The 15941-nt window shown below is 29.2% G+C and overlaps 1 long non-coding RNA gene across 1 annotated transcript in view; it reads right to left on the bottom strand.

Moving 5' to 3' along the window:
• The window catches only part of LOC108691870, a 30442-nt gene extending 21218 nt beyond the window's left edge, over positions 1–9224 (bottom strand). Inside the window, exon 1 of the long non-coding RNA XR_001931941.1 lies at positions 8687–9224. This is a non-coding gene — a long non-coding RNA (uncharacterized LOC108691870). The remainder of the gene's footprint in view (positions 1–8686) is intronic.
• Positions 9225–15941: the final 6717 nt, after the last annotated feature.

Genomic DNA, 15941 nt, shown 5'->3' with positions numbered 1-15941 from the left:
ATTTATTAATATTAATATATTATTAATAAATATTATTAATAAATAATAAACAAGAAAAAACCATAAATTAAGCTGGATGTAAATGTTATTAAATCTCATATACTAAAAACAAACGGTAGTAGCGGCTACCTATTATTCAAATTAAGTAGAATTTTTATTTATGGGATTTTAACTGATGGCAAAGACATAAAGATACGTAGATTTATCACTTAGATTTATCATATATAAATTAATAAAGATATTATTACTCGGAACTTGATTTATTTTCCTAATTTCATAAAATTTTTTTTGCAGAGCATGTATTTAGCGCTTTTTTTATCATTTTTTTTAAAATAAATTTATACTGATATCTTATGCATTTTGTAGTGTTTAACATCTTCTTATAAACAGTATATGAATTAATTAATTTAGTACATATTTTTTTCCGAAGAACCGAAGAATACTCATTCTTATAGCTTTCTTTTATCTTTTTCTAAAGGATAAGTTTTGTACTGATGTTATGCATTTGTAATGTTCAATGTTTTCTTATAAATTCATTTTTTAATTTAGTACAATTTTTTTTTCGCAAAACATATATTTGTAACACTTTCTTTTAAAAAGATAAATTTACATATTAATATCATGCCTTTTATAATGTAACATCTTTCTATATAAGGAGTATATAAATCAAATACTTTCGTATACATTTTTTACGAAGATTTCTTAACTGTAATGTACATCAGAGTTGTAAAGTCAGTCAATCGTTACAACGATTTGGAACGATAATTCATTATTGAAAAAAAAAGAACTGATTTTTATAACGCGTCACTTTTTACTTGTTACTTGTGTACATGAGTAACGTTATGCGTTACTCATTACAAATACATCGGTAAGTACAAATACATTCGGTAAGTAAACGTAATGGTAAAGAGTTATTTTTCAAAGTTTTCTAAACTTAGTACAAAGTTAGTGTAGACAGTTATTGTTACAATCATATAAAACTGCAACGTTGTTAACGAGTCGCTTTTATAAACGACTGTAACGAAAAATTTACGATATTATTTTATTTCCCATTTCTCCATTTTTTATATAAATATATTTGAATAAAATGTTCGTTTTCAATTAATTATTTAATCAGATGATAAAGAAAATAAAAAACTATGGAAAAGTTCTTAACTATAGAAATCTTTGAATGTTTATCATGTACCAATATTTTAAATATAACGAGTAAATATTGATTAATAAATTAATTCATAAAGAATATGAAATTAAATTTAAAGAAGTCATAAGACCTAACTATAAGTACAGACATAGATTACAAGTAGAATAACTTTTTTCTTCGGTAACTTTTACTTAATTTTATTCCTTTTTCTATCTGTAAATTATTAGAAATGAAGTAAGGAATTCAACTCCGATGATGTTGACCTTGACATATATTATATATTATATATTGTCAAGATCATGACCCTGAGTGATTATCAAAGTGTTTTGGTAGTCATTGATTATTAAGAAGTTATTAAAATTAAAATGGACAATTCACCTTCGATGATCTCGAACCTCCCATACATTATGAAAATCATCAGACCGAATAACTTTCGGTTGTAGCAGTAACCCATCACATTTTACATTATTCAAAAAAATAAAATGATCTTGACATATATTGTCTAGGTTATGACTTCAAGTGACTATCGAACAGTTTTAGTAGTCGATCGTTGTTCATTAAAGAATTATTAAAATGTCAAGTAAAAAAGTTAAGATTGCCATCTATCGACACAAGTTCGAAACATAAATTTATGGGCCACCAGGCAGACAATGACAACGACATTAATAATAGTAATCGTAATAGTAATGACGGTAATGTTTCTTAAAATTTGAACAAAATTTGGAACTTGTTACAATGTCTTCGCTCGTGGACAAATAAAAAAAAATTAATGCACTTTCATTATACAATTCGGGTACAGACTATTGATTAACCATACATAAAATTTGATTGGTACAGCCATTATTGAGATATAATAATTGAGATCTCGGAAAACTCACCGCTTCACGTAAAGTACACTGTACTGTCTCACGCTAAAACACTATGTGTTTTTCTTAGTGTCAAAACACTACCGTGTCTCTGGATATATTACAAAATAAAACATAAAATCTAATAAAGATTGATTAGTTAATGTTCTTATGCAATACGCCGTATGTAATCTATACTGCAGCCATTATGATAATATATTTTCACGAAATGATGCTACGAATAACAGCGATTTAGCTTTCTATCGATATATCGATACAATATTAGCAAAACTGTAGGTAAATAATATTACAACAAGCGAGTGCCACTTGCTGTTTAAAATATGAAACGAAATATGAAACGAACATTTCCGAGGGCGATGAGGATGATGACGTATCTTAATCTCAAAATTTGACATTTCAGACTTCGCATCGCGATATCCGTTTGTAGAATAAGACAATAAAAACACTTTATTATATAAGAATTACTAGTTATGGACTCTCAAAATTAAAATAAGAAGTTATGCAAATGTGAGTTCGGTGCAGTATTTAATGCACAATTATTGGTTATATGTATGTATATATAAATTATATTTGACTTGCGGAACCAATTAAATCAAAGAAAAATGTAATGTACCAAGTTTCATGTAATAATTGCGACGCAATCTATGTAGGACGAGTAGAAAACTTAAAACCAGAATTTCAGAACATAGGAATCACATAAATCAGGGTTCGACAAAATTTGCAGCCGATTTTCAACTTGGTTCCGCCTTCTGCTATTTCCCCTTACCCCTCGCGCTTAGTCCAAATGCCACTCGAAGTTTAGGAGCATATGAGGTCCATTCATTTTGGATGCTCACACTGTAAATTTCATTCTATTGTTTTTTTTCGTTCATTACGTAACTAAGAATGAAGGAACGCGTAAGATTGAGCGCTTATGCGTTGCTTTATTCTATTTTAGTTATGTTTGCCAGATTCTTTCTAGAAAAGAAGATTCCAGAATCTTTCTAGAATTGTTCAAAAAGGGACCGAGACATGACGAGATGATATCATCTCTTGCCATCAACCGAATATGGGGACTGCATTGCTGCGAGGAGGACACTACAGGACAAAGACTCCCCGTTGCAGAAGAGGAAATCGTAAAGAATGGCGGAGAATTATTGCTTTTACATCTGAGAGAGCCTTGAATCCGGATGATGCAGAGGAAGGTCCTGCGAACCGCAAAAGATGCTACCATCAGTCATATCCGTGCGTCGAATCTAGAGCGCGCGACAGCGATTTGCGAGGGCGCACGGAATCCGCGAGAGGGCTCGCAACCAATCAGATGCGAGAAGATTTATCATGTGAACTTGCGATGCCTGCGCGTTCCCGGAAGGACCCCGGGTCCAGCACTTGTGCTATGGCGAGCGATAGAGAGAGACGTGCGAAGCGAGGACAGTCCGAAAAGCTGAGAATGACGTCAAGTAGAGAGACATTAAGAGAGGGAAGAATCCTGTGGTGAGATGAGCGTAGCGTACGGTATTGTAAAGCCGCCGATTTCCCGAGATCGGACGAATCTGCGAATAAATTATTTAGTTTCGTTGAGTCTAAGATCGTTGTGAGGGATTGCGCTGCCAGTGGCAGCGCGTGATCGTGCCATCCCGCCCGATACTGTTCGGATTTCGTTAATGGCGAATCATTTTCTATACGCCCGCCGCGGCCATAGCCAAGTCATTTCACTTTGTATTATTGCGTCATATTTTGTGTCGCGTTTGAGTGCTGGAAATGTGTTAGATTTCGGATAATATTCTCGCATCTTTATATTGTATTGTTCGTTTTGTATTATGTTTTTGTATCGCGCTTTATTATTCCAAAAATTGGAATAATAAATTGAGATTTTCAGATAATATTTGAGTACGCTCTATAATCCCATCATTTTCCGTCGTAATAGATCTCGTCATTCCCGCGGTTCTTGAAATCAGAATTATGCGCGTTAGGCATGGTTAAGTGCTACTGCGATTGGTGCCCCTAATTTCCATCGACACCAACGACTCATAGAATGATTTGGAAACTTAGAGCTCGTACCGTCGAAATAAGAATTTCTTGTATCTAATATCGCAAGTCGAGGACGCCGCTTACTAAGGTAATCACGCCTCCCTCAATGCCTCGTAATCCATTAAACATTTAGTGTACAATATCGTGTAAACAAGTGATCCGAATATATTTGTTATCTTTTTTTATTATAAATTCTGCTTATTTTATTGTGTATCGCTGTTCTCCAAGACCTCCTCCATTCCCGACCACGAACCACTCCCTCTAACAATCTCGTGACTGAGCAATCGGTTGATTTTCCATCCGCGTGATTTTAGAGATTTTTGGAATTCAACATAATCTCTTCGCTAATTCCGAGAAAGAGTGACACGATCCTTCGTGCCTGGCACCCAATATTCGATGTTGAGAGTAAGAATAATTGGAATTTATCAGATTAATTGATATTACTAGCTTTGAGTAAAGAGTGGTGAATACCGGAGAAACTGTAAAGAATTACGATCACGAATGCGCGACGAAAATTTTGCACCATGCTCATGAGTGCGGTCGCAATACATATTAGGTAATGGGAAAAAGTTCGTGGCGTTTTTAATGCCATTTAACAGGAAAAACGCCATGAACTTTTTCTTACATAATAATCTAATATAATAATTGTGCATTAAGTGCCGCATCGAACTCTCATTTGTCTAACTTCCTACATTACTTTATTATATAATTTTAAAAACATAAGTTGTTCATTAAAACTACAGAATCGATCATCTTCTAAATATTCTCAATGATCCAATTTCGGGTGCTTGGAATTCGACGGCTTGCGTAAAGACACGGGGAGGTCTCATGTTAGTTACACTTGGCGCGAGATACTACCGTATCTCTTGATTAGATTATATTTATATGAGTATATAAAAAAGTTAAGATTATAAATATTTTTCATTATAAAAGTCTGAAATGTATAAAAAAATTTATATTATATTAATTAAAAATGGCTTATTTCCTTATATGTAAAATTTACGTATCAATAGCAATACTATATCATCATCAGTAATCAGGGCAAACATTACTTTTTAGTTACTTTGCCTTTTGTATTAAACAATTTGATGATAACTTTGTTGCAACTTTTTACGGTAATGCTAACCACTGTGTTAAGATTAGAAAAGTTATTTTAAATTAGAAAAGTAACTTGTCATCATATACTGTTATATACGTGTTATATACTGAAAAAAATAATAAGTATACGAGTAACGCGTAACATTACTCGTTACAAGTAACATGAGTAAACAATAACGCATTGCGAATTAATGGAAAAAGAAATTATTTTCTTCAATAACAAATGACTTTTCCAACTCTGATGTTACCATTACCGTCATAAAAAATTCGTCAAATATTACTACAATAAAATAATCAAAAAAGATCAACAAAAGATCAATAATGGATCAACAAAGTAATAGCATTACAAGTAACGCATTACTTGTCAACCCTTCATGCATTTAATAGTGATACGAGTAAAATGCATACAAAATTTATATTCAAAAATATCTTCGATGTTATAATAATAAAGAATATTTTAAAAGAATTTTTCTTCTTCTTACATTAGGCTTCTGCCCTATATTATATCTCTCTCATATGCTTATGGTGCACACGCTGATTATTCAATTGTCACAAACATATGAGAAAAAGAATTCTGTCATTCTTTAATTACTTCTCAATTTGGATTCATGTGTTCGTCAATTATTCACCGAAGTAAATAAACGAGTTTGTTACTCTACGTTATACATATATTTCCGATTAATGTCTCTCACCATAAAAAAAAAATTATTAATTATACTATGACTACTCTTGAATGTTTCCACATTCATGAAGAGAGATGGCAAACAGGATAATAAATAAAGAAAACTGTCAGAATAAAATATTGACGCCAAAGCATACAGTGAGAGTAAAAAGTATTCGTACAAGGATTTTTTTTATAATAAAAGTCTTATTTGTAAAAAATAAACATTAATTAGCAATTGTATACATTGAATATATTCTGTTCTAACATAAGTAAAAGAGCATATATTCCTGATTTTAGAAGCTAAATTTTTCGACTGTACGAATACTTTTTGAGAATCCAAACAATAAGATTTTTAATTTTTGCTTATTTTTCAGATGATATATTTTCTATGATGAATACATTTTTTGAATACATTTTTTGAATATATAATTTTTTTGGTATATATAATTTTAAGAAATATACAGTCTATTGTATTTTTATGAATAAATTGTTAATTATCTAGCAAGAAATGATCATTAATTAAAATTCGAATCGAAAATTCGATTCGAATCGACATCGAATTAGTGTTGAAATCATCATATCGATATCGATTCGACATCAATTTGATGGCTCATTTCTCGCTGAATAATATTTATTTTTTAAAAATAAAGTTTTTAAAAAAAATATTTTCTCTGTACGAATACTTTTTGCACTCATTGTAAAATGGTCTCATAGCACTTGATGTATGGTAATGTAATGAGCGAAATGTTAGTGGCTCAGGTTAATTAACATTTTCCAAGGCGTACCAATCTAAATCAATATACTCATAAACATTTCCTGACATCAAAAAGCGACCCAATTAAATCTTGAAAAAGAGCGAGGCATCTGTTAGACAAATAATTTATTATTCTGCAGTTAATTCGCAGAATAATATCGATGATGACATCAACGATATTCACTTTTTGTGCGCAATACACATTCTGTGAATGTAATTAAAATAATTGAAAATAAATTCTAATGTACGTATTTTATGTATATTATTGTTCAGTTTAACTAACAAAACGAAGATCTTTCTTAATTTATTGATATCAACAATTATATATTCAATGTGAAGTATATTTTCAATCGATTTTATGTTATATTTTTTACCGTTTTCATATTTTGTAAACATTGATAATCCGATCGTGATCGAAACGTTTGTTATTGTTAGTCGGCATATTAAGTTTCATAATTAATTTATTAAGACATTTTTTTACTACTCTACCAATTTTATAGGTTAAACTTCTGACTCATTTTCTTTGAACTTCTTTTCTTTTAACTTGTTCTTAAATTATTGAGCCATTATTATATAATTTTAAAATAAGCCACTATTATATAATTTTAAAATAATTGATTAACGTCTGTCTCACCATGATAGGATAAACTAATGTAAACGGACTTATCTACATCTATAGCGTAATTAATCTAGCGGGAATATCAAATTGTTATGCAGCTGAACTATTTACATCGAGATATTGCCTACATCGACGTAAATGTCAGTATCAGCGATAAGATCCACAATCTTGAGAGTTGTAAATGTTGGAACAATAAGATGTTGCGGGACAATACGGTATATGAGAACGACAATACTCTCAATAAGGAATAATATCAATAATATATGACGAAAGAACGATGAAAAGCTAATATTCTTGATCATCAGTGTTACTATCCTCATTCACAATTACCAATTAATATTACTATCTGCTCCATTATAGCTATTATCCATTATATTGCTAATTTTATTAAATTATTATATATGTAACATCACAATAGATTTTAACATTACGAAAATTTTCAATACTATGTCGTGTAATATTTTGCAATTTAAAAAGAAAAATAGAGAAATATATTTAGAAAGATCTTTAACATTAAGTATTAATTAATTTTTCTTCTCTCCATTCTCAACATTGTTATTCATAATCATTGTGTTTATAATTTATAATATAAGAATTGTAATATAAGAATGACTTATTTTGATTTAAGATTGATTAAAGATAAAACAAATTCGTTTCTTAGAAATTACTTTTTAAAAAGTAATTCCTATTTCTATAATATTATATTTCTATAATATTATATTTCTATAATATTAATTCCTATAATATTGTTGTACATTTATTATTTATTATTATTCAAAAATAATTAATGCATAGAAATTGTTATCTAAATTATGCATTAAACAAGTAACAATTAACAACTTAGCTAAAATCTTAAACAAATATCCAAACGAAGCAGAGTGAATAATACTAATTCCTATTTTATGTTCTGCTATATTTTTGAAGCTTGTGTATAAGCGATGAACGTTTTTAAAAACCACAGATTAAAGCGGTGCGACGGTGACAAAAATCATTTTCCACGGTAGTACCTGTTAATAATTGAGTTAATTATCGCGAATGGATGTAACGTCGCGCACGTGCAGATCCGGAATAATCGATATGAAATTATGAAACGCTTTTCTCAATCGTCACATAACAGTCGGATGTCGCTACAACGTTAATCCGCCATGGCGTATAATCTCATTATATTCCTATCTGCACATTCATATTCGACAGTGATTAAAATGGCACAATCTGCAAATATCCTAAAACAGACAAGTTGGACAATAATACTATTTTATGAAATACATGTATAGTCTTCAATTTTATAAACAGAAAACTTTATAAACTATGCATATTATATCTCTTTCTTAAAAAAAAATTACCTTTAGAATTTTTAATAGAAAAATGAAAAAAATAAGAAACTTTTTGATTGCATTGAAATATATACAATACCTATAAAATTTTAATAAAATCAAACGAAAGTTACACGTAATATTATTTTTATAAAATAAAATGATTAAAGTAGATAGACACGTTGTCATATTTCGATATTTTCTAAGTAATATTAATTCACCTGTGCAATATCTGTTAACGCAAATCGATTTGGTAGAATTCCATCGCATAATATTTAAATTTTCGTTAAAGTTCGCTGGATATGCTCGTAGATCAACAGAATTTCGAAGGCGAATTTCGAGATCATACTCGCTTCAATTATTGGATGGGCGAAACATCACACAGCCGGCGTCTGCCACCAAAGAGAGAATTGCTGACGTTGAAATTATCTATCGGGCCGTTCTTCGAATTCATCGCGCACCATCGACCGACACTTGATCCACGTATAATTTCATAATAATCCGTCTGTGTACATTTGCCCGGACCGAACTCAGGGCGAACCGTATCGAAATCACGTATCGGGTTGATCCGCAGGCTGAGTTTACCTTAAATGAGTCTGCTGAATCGATTATTGTTCGGCATACTGTGTCAATCCGGCCGGTGCAAATGAGAAATTCGTTTCGGCCGATGCAGTTCGTTTGCTGGGGCAGAACGAGATTCTCACGATCTCGCGGCAAGGACATTCCGTCTGTGTACCGAGATTAGATAACGAGGAGATGACGCTGCCCTACCTCGGCGTTGTATGGTTCTGCAATGGTTATTAAAACGGAGATGATTAAAACGTGCCCAGTACGTTATGACGAGAAGCACCATCCATACTTTACGTTCGTCTCTGCACGACATTTCGTGTCTCGCATCCTGCCGACTTAACAATGGGATTAATGACGCATCTGCTACAGCTTAATTTCTTACGCGACTTACGTATAAAAAAAATTCTGATGACGCATCGTGCTGGCAGAGCTTTGCATTTCGCAATACGTGTATTGCGCAAAGCAGAACTCACTTTTTATATTAATGTCACAATCAATTAAATTCAATAAACATGTACACTATAGTTAATGTATATTTGGATTAGCAATAATTGCGTTTTTTTAGCTCAAAGTTGTATATACAATATAATATCTTCGTCAATAAATGATGAATGAAATTTAAATTAAAAAAAAGAGTTTTAAAATTTCTTTTGAAATCTCTATTTTTAAAAGCTTACCACATTTTTTAAGTTAATATAAATTTCGGTAATTTTTACATATCAAAAACTATGAGTTGAAACAAATGACAACAATATGAAAAAGATGAAAAATTTTCTTCTCCCTTTGTAGGTTTGTGCCCAAAACAAATTTGAGAAAATCGACTACCTATTGTGAAAGCTTGATACTTTCCCTACAAAATCGCTTTTTTTTAAATATTCTTATGATTTTGGTTACTGAATTATCGCGGATTAAATAAAAGGAAAACATTTTAATTTTAATTGTTCATAACTCCGTTAAAAATTGTCGCATTGCAATTTAAAAAAGAGATTCTTAAAGTTGAAACTTTATTCTCAATCTATCAAGATATATTTATATTGGTTGATAAGAAAATAATTGCGGTTTTTATTGATAGATACCTTTTAAAAAAACGCAATTATTTTCTTGCCAACCCAATATTTCCGTATTAAATGTATACATTGACTAGACAATAAATGTATACTGAGTTAACACTTTGATTGTGATATAAATAAAAATAATGCTTTTACGTCAATAAAAAAGAATTTCAAATTTTTGGAAATAAAAAATTTAAAATACTTTGTACCGTAAAGATAATTTCCACATTAGTCCAGAAAAATTAAATTTTTTTTTGCGTTTGGGAAGCAAAATTGTCATAAAAATTTGTTTGCGAGAAATTATTAGAAATAACGTATCATATATATAAAATATACTAAAAGCAACAGACCGTCAGCGAACTTGAAAAACTTTTTAACTATTGTATAAAAAACTAATAAAAAATGCAGTTTTTCAAAAATATTTCAAAAAGTATTTATTTCATCAAAATAAAGGTCATTATCAAAAAGAAAACTGATACAATTACGAACATTTTATTTTTTTTTAAGATCGTAAGATCAATTTCCGTAATAAAATTTTTCAAAGAACGTTGTATTTTTGGTCATTTTGAAAATAAAGTGATTTTTTAAATACATTTTTGTAAATATCTCGGATATGCTTTTATGCATATAAAATACTTCTTATGAAAATTGAAGGTTTAAATTCCTAATAAAATCATTTTTTTATTCTTGTACAATACAACCAATAGTTTCCGAGATACAATTTTAAGAATATATCCCTTTATTTTTAAACAAAACTTTTTTTTTAAGTTTTATGTAAATATTTCGGATTCAGCTACTCTTACGGAGAAAGTACTCATTATTAAATCAAAAGGTTTTTAAATTCCCTGCAAAATCGTTTTTTATTAAACTTCGTATGATGAATAGTTACCGAAATATAAATAAGTTTTTTTAAATTGTAATACATTTTAATGACTGCTTGTGATTATCATATGTGAAAAATGTACATAAACAGTTTAAAGCTTGTGAAATTAGTTTGAAGATGTTTTCTTTTTTTGATCTCATAATTTTTGATCTCTATAATTCTCGAAACAGGAGTTTCAAAGACATTATAGAATGCTCAATTTATGTTCAAATATGAATTTATTTATCAATAGAGGTATGTAATTAAATTAGAAAAAATAATATTCGTATTTTTCTCAAAGTTTATATGTATTTATATATAATCCTAGTTGCGTATCACTTTCCAAAATTTATTTTTGGAAAGTGATACGCAACTAGGAAAAAATAGCTTCGAGAAAAATTACTTTTTTCAACATTTTCAAAAAAAAAAAATTTTTCTCCATTATTTTTTTATAAATTTCCCAGTTCTTAAAGAACATATGTAAAAATAAGTAAAACACCAAATTAAAACTTAGAGAATTTCTTATGCTTTTTGTTTTTTCTTTCCGTCAATTTTTGTGATAATATAGTTGTTTGAAAAAAGAGTTTTCTACGATTTTTTTATTAAAAGTTATCCATAACTTATTTAAAAACAATGTATTTGAAAAAATATTAGATTAATGTAATAACTCTTTCCGACCTTTTTTAATAGATAATATTTCCTTGAATTTGACGTTTGGTTTACATTTTTAGAATCAATAGTTTCAGAGATACAACTTTGACAAATACGATATTATTCAGACCGTTAATTCTGATAGTGATTGGCTAATGCCGCGAAGGCTAAGTAGTGTGTGATATATATGCTTATTTTGGTTCTCATATACTTTAATGAAAATGTGAACATTAATTCTCAGTACGCAACACAAAAAAATCCTGTGCATACACAGCGGATATTTCTAACCCGATATTTTCTTATCTTTTGTGCTATGACTTTTTCTACTTCCTTTCCCAAAAATTATTGTTTTTATTTTTGAAATGATTAATTTAAAAAAAATTAATTAAAATTGATGCATTACCCAAGTAAAAAAAAATTGTAGATATTTCAATTAACATCGACTTGTTAGACCAGTGTCTCATAACTAATCTTATAAATTCAGCAGCTTAAATGAAATCTTTATCAATGCCTTTATCAATGCTTTTTATTCTATATTAATAATTAAACATATGATATGTTTATTATTATAAAGAATAAAAATTTTAATTTTTTTAATTTTGTTAATTAAAGCATTTAAAAAGAGAGAGTACTACAAATTGTTATACTTAAGAAATAAAAATTTAATACACATAATCCTTTCATGTTTTTAATAAAATATAATTTTATTAAATGATTACCTTCATGGTTCAACTTATTCTTCGAACATGTTCAACATATCCTATAGATTGGGCATATTGATTCACTTTGCATCCTTATAATTAACGTAACTTTTTTCTTATTTACGAGCTATATTAAGAATTTATAAGTACTCAGTTATTGAGCCAGATGAATATGCAACGTTTTAAAGCATTTAGTCTATAGTAATTGTGTAAAAATTTATAATAACTTAAAGAAAAAGTATCACAACTAACTCTATCCTACTTTTTACGTAGAAGTAACCGAGACATTTACATAAAATTTAAAAAAAAATTTATTCAAAAATAAAGGGAAATCTTAAAATCGTATATCGAAAACTATTGCTTGTACAAAGACATGTAAAAAATAATTTTATACGGAATTAAAATCTTCAATTTTTATAACAAGCATTTTGTACGTAAAAAAGTAATCTGATCCGACATATTTATGAAAAAAGTGTGAAAAATTATTTCATTCTCCACAAATGACCAAAAATACAATATTCTTTAAAAAATTCTATTACAGAAAATATTGATAGTACAACTTTAAAAAAAGAACGAAATTGTTCGTAATTGTATCAGCTTTCTTTTTGGTAAATCTTTATTCGAAATTAATACTTTCTAAGATATTTTTAAAAATCTTTTTTTTTTATTAGTTTTTGAAACTAGAAAGTTTTCTAAGTTCGTTGATGATCAAGATTTTTAATATATTATATAATACGTCATTTCGAACAATTTCTCGTAAACAAATCTTTTATAGCAATTTTGCTTCCAAAAAATTTAATTTTCCTGTGCTATATGTAATTCAGAACATGAATTTGTTAAGTCAATATTAAAAATATAATAGTATTTGTAAATATAAAATAACTCCAGTATGTACGCTGCACCTATTAAAAACTTAATTTATTAAGTATTATTTACTATATTTACAGTAAATGAACTATATCAGTAAAAACTTTGTACTATCTACTACTATGAAAAAAATATTAGAAATATTTATTTTTCATATATTAAAAAATAAACTTATTGAAATCCTTGAATTTTTACCGTATATTCCATAAAGGCAAGATATATGGCTACTCATAGGGAGAGGGGAGATATATAAGAGGGGCTCATGAAAAATTTACAAATAATGCATATCAAGACGTATAATGACACAATAATTTATAAAGTGTATTTATAAAGTTTTATTAAGGAAGAATGGTAAATATGTATATGAAATAATAAATAATAATTATAATCTTCCTACATATATTACAAGTTATGAAATAAGGTACATATTTCATATAATATGTTTATTTAGTGCATTGAATTCAATCTGCGCACTGCTTGTATGCTTTAAGCTAAATTCTGCTTGCTAAAAATGCCGTATATCCCAAACAGGTGAGACAACAAACTATAAACAAAAAATACGAAAGCACTTGTATTTTGCTACACAACATGCTTTATTATTCCACTACACGTATGTATCATGAAATAACTACTAAATCTTTTACACGCCAATAATCAATTTATGTATTATAAATTATAATTTATATATATGGCGTTACTTATTACAGTACTACAAATCGATTCAACTCATAATAAATTCATTAATATTAACAGTAAGAAGTTGATATCATAACACAATACTAATATAACATAAAGACATGTAACAGAAAGTAATTGCGAGAAAATTACTCCCACTCTTTCTATTTTTTCTGACTTCTGCGGCGTAAATCCCAGCGCGGCATATTTGCCGGAGTTATCCTACTTACTCAAAATTTTATTTTAAAAATTAAGCATTCCCGCAACGTTCTATATCTAGCATGAAATAAGTTAAAAAATAGTTTTATTACAAAATAATATAATCAATTTTATAACATTAATCAATTTTATAATAATATTTCAATTTTTATAACAATTTTAATATTTTGCTATTTTTATTTTATTAAATATTTTTATTTAATTTTATTTTTATCTTTTTCAAAAAAGTTCAATAAGATGAGGATGTTTTATACTTATGGAAGTACAATTTAATCTATTAATAAAAGATAATAAAAGATAGTTCAACTTTTTTATATATATATCTTTTGCGGAAATAATAACAAATACGAAAATTCGCGCTGAAATACCAGTGAAAGCTTATTAATTAAGTTTACAATCGATCTCTCTTACTTGAAAATCGATTCAATGGATGCTACAATATGGCTCTCTCATCGAGAGTTGCATTAGTTATTGCGAGAAATTTTTGAAAAATTTATGTTATCGACACACGAAGCCCAGTTTTATCCATTGCGTTATCTGACTGCAGAAGGAAAAATGAGTTTCACAACATGCGTTTCCGAACTAATAAAATTTACGTATACAAAATAGGAAGAGTTACATTTAAAACACAGGAAGAATTACATTTAAAACACTTTATTAAAAATATTTTCAATTTTTTTCTAACAGCAGACTGGGAAAATCCGAAACGGATTTCTCGAACTACATAATGCTCGTCCACAAAGAACGTAATCTTATAGTATATAGAACACATAATCTTATAGTAAGCAGCAATATATGATAAACATGATCAGCGTCATTCAATTATGGAATTAATCAATTCGTCATTCAATTATGGAATTAATCAAAATTATGCAAACGGTCGACCCTTTCGGTCAGCAACGTAATAAATGCCCGCCGTTGCAATGATAACGGCACGAATGAATACAACGGATAGTGATATTTATGCGATCTAGATATCCAGAGGAACAATAACCAGTACTGCGGTATCATGCACGCACACTATACGTCCGTCCGTATGCCCTCGCGCATAATTATTTTGGGATTAATAGCTAGGTAGCAGGCGTGCTGTCGTTGATATACGAAATATTTTGCGCGATAGAAACTGAAAAAGGAAATCGCGCTACGAGAATGTTCAAGCGAGGCGAGTTAATTGTCGTTCCGATTCGATGTGGCCGTGCTCGATTAGAATTTCACTCGGGCTCCGTCGGTTATCGTGCAGACGAGCCTTCCCGAGGTTTTCGGTATTAATCCTCGGACATGAACGGCGAATACTTTCGATCCTTCGACTGACAGAATTGGGTCGTATTTGATTTGCGAGTGTGTTGCGGGGTGTCACAGAAGGGATTTTCTCTGCTACGGAGATTTGGAATGTGAAAAAAGGACCAGTCCGATGGAGGGTTGAATTCCATATCGAAAAAGTATTTCATTGGATTTGTAATAATATTTAACTTTTGAATGAGAAACAAATGAAAAGTCGCAGCTGCGCGTGAAACCTGTTCAATAAAGTGTGCGGAAATCTAAAAAAAAAAAGAACTGATTTTATCTCAACCTTTCTGCCCCTATCGATTATTCCTGTTAACGGAAATTTGATAGTAGTTTAATACACACGTCTTAAATGTCAAAAGATTGTATCGTAAGTTTATCAACTTTTAAGTAAATTTTTATGTTGTGTCAAATGTATAAATATATCATTATAATAAAATACATCGTTATACTCATCAAACTATCATAAAAATTAAAAAAAAAGCGTTATGCAAGAAATTATTAGGTTTCAGAAAAAAAACAATTTTCATATTTTATATAGAATGTTTCATGAGGACAAATTTTTAAAATACATTTTAAAGTTTACATTCTAAGC

The sequence above is a fragment of the Atta colombica genome, unplaced genomic scaffold, assembly GCF_001594045.1.
Source record: "Atta colombica isolate Treedump-2 unplaced genomic scaffold, Acol1.0 scaffold54, whole genome shotgun sequence".
NCBI classification, from domain to species: domain Eukaryota; kingdom Metazoa; phylum Arthropoda; class Insecta; order Hymenoptera; family Formicidae; genus Atta; species Atta colombica.
The sequence above is the reverse complement of the archived record's forward strand: the minus strand, read 5'-3'. Positions and strand labels throughout refer to the sequence as shown.